This window comes from Octopus sinensis, linkage group LG13 (genome assembly GCF_006345805.1).
Source record: "Octopus sinensis linkage group LG13, ASM634580v1, whole genome shotgun sequence".
Lineage (NCBI taxonomy): Eukaryota > Metazoa > Mollusca > Cephalopoda > Octopoda > Octopodidae > Octopus > Octopus sinensis.
Window position 1 is genome coordinate 26,927,476 of NC_043009.1, and position 6,127 is coordinate 26,933,602.

Genomic DNA, 6,127 nt, shown 5'->3' on the forward strand with positions numbered 1-6,127 from the left:
TATATAACTCACCAAAATATGAAGAAATTTGATATCGGTAGAATTTTAAATCTAAACCAATGGAACATAATTTGTATTTATGTTGGAGTTATGCAAAATTTAGATTAATTATATAGTGATGAAGAATTAAATGTTTGCTAAGCTAACTATTTATAGACACGTCTCAGGTGTGAAAAATATCAACATCCGTCGTCATCATCATCATCATCATCATAACATCATCATCATCATCATCATCATCATCAATTAGATTAATTATATAGTGATGAAGAATTAAATGTTTGCTAAGCTAACTATTTATAGACACGTCTCAGGTGTGAAAAATATCAACATCGTCATCATCATCATCATCATCATCATCATCATCATCATCATCATCATCATCATCATCATCATCAACAACAACAACAACAACAACAACAACAACAACAACAACAACAGCAACAACAACAACACTTCCTCCTAAATCTAGATGAGAGGAGATTATGTGAGTATGCCTCGTTGATACATTTATCTAGAAGTTTCTTAGCTGTTACATTGCATTCTGTATAGCTTCCTTAATGTGGAGGTGGATGGCTTGGTGGTTAGGGTGTTGGACTCATGATCGCAAGATTGTGGTTCCGATTCCTGGACTGCGGAAACACGTTGTGTTCTTGAGCAAAACACCTAATTTTACGTTGCTTCAGTTCACTCCGCGGGTAAAAACAAGTAACTCTGTGACGGACTGTCGACCCTTCCAGGGAAGGATATACGCCAGAGAAATCGGGGAAGTGGTTCTATGTTCCTTACGGATCAATGTGGATTAACCATAACTTACCTAACGTGGACACGCCGTAGAAAACCAGAAAACTGCCGTATTTATCTGGAGAAAGCATCTCGTATAAGAGTGTAGTGCTAAAATGCCTAGAATTATATCATAGCAGACGAAGTGTCCAGCAGTGGCGGTGAAATTGCTAAATCCAGATTTCTACTTCTTTGAGCCTCATCCATCTTAAAAATGTTCTGAGTTCAAATTCCACCGAGGGTTAACTTTGCTTTTCATCCTTTCAGGGTCGATTAAACAGTTATTCGAAATAAATATCATTTCTGTACTTGGTTTTTAGTTTTATCATTTTTGTTTAAATAAAATAAAACATTTAGAATAATTAACATTTCGCATAATTGTCCTTTTGAATAATTTTCATTCATACAATTTTCCATTCGAATAAATGTTTTTCGAATAATTGTTCTCGAACAACTTTCGAACAATATTCACATAATCAAACTTCATCAATTCTTCTTGTATCTATTTTTATTCTGGAAACGTGGTTGAAATATGAAAGCAAATGACTTGTCGAATTCTCATATATATATACTAACCAATATAATTCTTGTTTTCAGAGCAAACGGAATAGGGATGGCTTCAATGTTTGCCCGTCTTGGTAGTAAGTGTGCACCCTTCATTCTTCAGCTCTCATCCTATGCCAAATGGCTTCCTCTGATTATCTACAGCGTTCTTGCAATTATATTCGGATTATTATTGCTGTTACTGTGAGAAACGAAGGATAAATACTTACCTCAAACATTTGAAGATTTGAGCAAATGGTAAAAAAAATTGGCATTGTGTTTATGAGTGAGAGAGAGAGAGAGAGAGAAAGAGAGAGAAAAAGAGAGATAGAAAGAGAGAGAAAGAGAGAGAGAGAGGAGAAAGGGAGAGAGAAGAGAGAGAGAGAGAGAGAGAGAAAGAGAGAGAGAGAGAGAAAGAAAGAGTTTGGAAGATCTATCTATCTATCTATCTATCTATCTATCTATCTATCTATCTATCTATCTATCTATCTATCTATCTATCTATCTGTCTGTCTGTCTGTCAGTCTCTCTCACTCCATCTTACACACACACACACACACACACACTCTCTCTCTCTCTCTCTCTCTCTCTCTCTATATATATATATATATATGTATGCATGTATGTATGCATACACACATACAGACACCTCCCACATACATAGTTGGAATCTTTGTGGTTTTCGTCATTGTCCACAATTTTCGTTTCAATCGTTTTCAAATTTGGTATATGGATTAAGTTTTGTATACTAATTATGAAAATGAAATTCATTTCCCTTATAAATCCATAATTAAAAAGTTATGAGCCTTTAAAATTTGCAAAATCTTGAGTACTTTAGCCAATCAGAAACGAGTATTTTACATATCACCGTCGCTAAGAACTCTGTTTCCATAGTAACCAAAGCAAAGAAGCACCACATGTTCCATAGCTGATTTCCATAATAACCAAAAATGCTGCGTATGCGCACAAGGAGTGTAACTACCACGTTTTGACTGTTATTTCTAGCAACTCCTGTTAGTTTGCTCGTAGCTTTCAAATATTTACTTTGCTCGCGAATGTTTTAATGTTTTTCACTGTTTTCACAGTTAACTTTCCTCGTGTATATTTTAATGTTTTGACTGTTATTTCTAACAACTCCTGTTGGTTTGATCGTAGCTTTTAAATATTTAATTTGCTCGCGAATCTTTTAATGGTTTTCAATGTTTATTGTAGCTAGTTTAATGTTTTGACTGATAGGGCACAGAAAGTGTGTCTATAGCCAGCTGGAGGAGGTGTCTTCCTGGTGCTACAAACTACAGTAGCACCTACCCTTAGGGGTTAGCCATATTCAAATGGCAAATATACGTCACGATGTGTTGCTGCTACTGTTTATAACTCGCTCTGAGATTTATCATTGTTTGATTTCACTTTTTCAATATCAGTGTCTATCGATACTGGAAAAAGTATATGTATTTGTGAGGGGAACTGACTTCTCGTCGACAACTATGATTGTCACACGCCGATGATAGGTCAATACCTCGAAACTCGAGTCCGTGTGTATCATAAGTTGAAGACGGGAAGGATGAGTTCCCTTCACAAATACTGATAAGGCACAGAAAGTGTGTCTATAGCCAGCTGGAGGAGGTGTCTTCCTGGGGCTACAAACTACAGTAGCATCCACCCATATTCAAATGGCAAATATACGTCACGATGTGTTGCCGCTACTGTTTATAACTCGCTCTGAGATTTATCATTATATATATATATATATATATATATATATATATATATATATATATATATATATATAATATATATATTATAATATTAATTAGAGACAAAACCACTATTATGCAAATCAAACAAAGAAAGACTTAATCCAATACATAAAAATAATATAATTAAGATATCCACGTGGATATCTTAATTATATTTAATTTATATAAAATGTTTTATGTATTGGATTAAGTCTTTCTTTGTTTATTTGCATAATAGTGGTTTTGTCTCTAATTGATATTATATTATATTTTACTATAAAATTGGATTCAATCCTAAATCTGATTTTCCCTGTAAATTTGGATTTATTCCCTAATATTTATTATTATTATTATTATATATATATATATATTATATATATATATATAATGTGTATGTGCATGTTATAGAGTTAAGCGATCTGTACCGTCGCATTTCACTTTTGCCAGCTGATATGATGACACACTTCTCGTGCGAAACGTCACGTAATGATAATAATGCCATCATCCTCCTAAGCTGCTCCTGCCTATGATGAGGGATAACAGATTAACAACAGCTCAAAGTAGATATTCGTCCATTGTATATCTATATATGTGTGTGTATGTATAATTGTTGTGGTGAAATCCTGACACCCTTGTGGGATAGCAGGTGCCCTAAACCTTATAAAGGCGCTTGCGTACTGACAGTACGACGTACAGTGTGGTGTGTGCAGTCGCATTTATGAAGGCAATCGTAGAAGTCGTTGAGAAGAGATATAAATTGGTTACGTGTTTGTTACTGATTTAGTTTTTGCAGTGTTATAACACGGTTACACTGTAGTCCATATCCAATCTCAAGGATAGAAGAATAATGTTGGTTAAGAACTTCACATGTAGGTGATAATGCTATTTATTGTCACTCAGACCTGTTTACGACAATGTGAAACTGTTGGCTAGCTTAGTGCATAGGTTCTAGGTTGTTTATTTATTTGAGGAATGTGATCGCTGCAGCACTGTGCCTTTATCAACGCCAAGAAAACTCAATACGTTATGAGGAGTATCTATTTATGGATTAGAAGTTAATGATTTCAACAGTTATTCCCGAGAGTTTTAAAGACGTGCAGCCACATTCCAAATTCTTCAGGTGAGCATCGAAAGGGAGTTGTTAACTGCTTTTAGCTTGAAAGATGATTTCTTATTAGTCGTTGCTCAACTGGGCTTCCATTAGATGCGGTAGATCATGTGATGGGAAACGAAAAAGACTACTAAGTAAGTCACTGCAAGATGTTGATAAAAGCAGGGAAGATGACACTGCCGTGTTTAATTTTCGTTTGTAAGACATGTTACTCCTTGATTCTACTCGGAATTGTTTCAGGTTAATTGGTTAGAACTGAGGCATGGATAAAGATCGTTTGTGACGGTTAAAATATTTAATTTCAGCACTTTTAATGAGGGATAGCACATTCTGTATTGGGATGTGAAGTCTTTCAGCCAGAGAGAACTGGTAATTACAGGATCCACAGGAGTATAGAGAAGAGTTTTCAATAATGCTTCGGCGTATAGTAGAACTGATGTCTCTAAACCTAAAGAAGTTCTTTGAAGTCATTTGCTAACAAACTAAACGTGGACTCGTCGGGAATTGAGTCTGAGTCTGAGTTTTGCTTCCAGTTTTCGAATCAAGTCCAATTATTTTGTCATGCCAATTCGCATAATATTTCTTACATTTTTTTGCCTACTCCTTCTCCTGCTTAAAAACATATGCTTTACCGATAAGACTGAAGCAATTCACAATTTGTTTCACTGGAGCGTCTCAAAATTGAAAATGGCAATCGGTTAGACACTGTATATTATTTCAAATCAGATAATAAAATATTTGCTTTATATCAACAAATCTTCACTGAATGACTTGAAAGCATTTTTTCCGCATGAATGATTTTCTTTAGCAGATGTGTCTGTGAATGTCTGGATAGTTGTTCGTTTTTATAAGTGACAAATTTATTGCTACGATGATAAAAAGAGTCCAGATAAAAGCATATTAAGGTAATATTACCGTATAATTCAATAAAGCACCTGTGATAAATAAGTAATTGGAAGTATATATTTAAGAAAGAAGTCATTAGCCGGAGGACAAGTTGTGGAGCGGGTTACAACCCCACCACAAAAAAACCATGTTGATATCTGGATGAAAAGCAACATAGAGACTGTTGTATATTGTTGCAGAAGAGATTGGTAAATATATATCATTACTTTATTTTGGACAGACCTATGAGCTTCTTTTTATAGATATTTATAATTTTAATCGGAGCCGTTTTGGTTAACATATTCATACATACACTTGCATCTCCTCTCTCTCTCTCTCTCTCTCTCTCAGTCTGTCTATCTATTTGCATATACATGTAGTAGTGTCGTTTATTTAGCACATTTATAATTTGCTGCTATGAATAACTTGTTCTATAAGTTGTTCGTATATTAGTATCAGACGTCTTCTAGTTAAGAACGAATATGTTTATTTTGTGTTGATCTTGTTTATTTCCATTCTAAAATCCTTACTATTTCACAGTTTGTCCACTTATAACCATGCAATATCCATGCAATGACTAGAACCGTCAAGGACAGTGTCCAGCGTGCAGGAGTTTTCGTTCCACTCCATTATTACAATATTTCTCGATGGTTTGCCTCGAACTCCTCGTCAGTTTCAACAGGTATGACCTAGAGCAAGGGTTCTCAACCATTTTTTTACCTATTGATTCCTTTGGTTGCTATTTTATTCTGGTGCACCCCCACATAGCCATTCAATGTTTAAAAACTAGTTTATAGAAACTTTTATCAAAATTCCTATTTTGTTTTTCACACATTAACTCGTACAGGTCGAACCATGTGAAACATTAAAGTAGCCAAAATGTTTCTTACTATACATACTCACACGTACATCTAAAACAGAATTTTTCAGAGGCCCTTAAAATACAATTGTGGATCCTTAATTTACTATTCTGTGTGCCCCTCCCAATCTTACATGGGCCTTCAGGTGAGCTGGCAGAAACGTTAGCAAGCCGGGCGAAATGCTTAGCGGTATTTCGTCTGCCGTTACG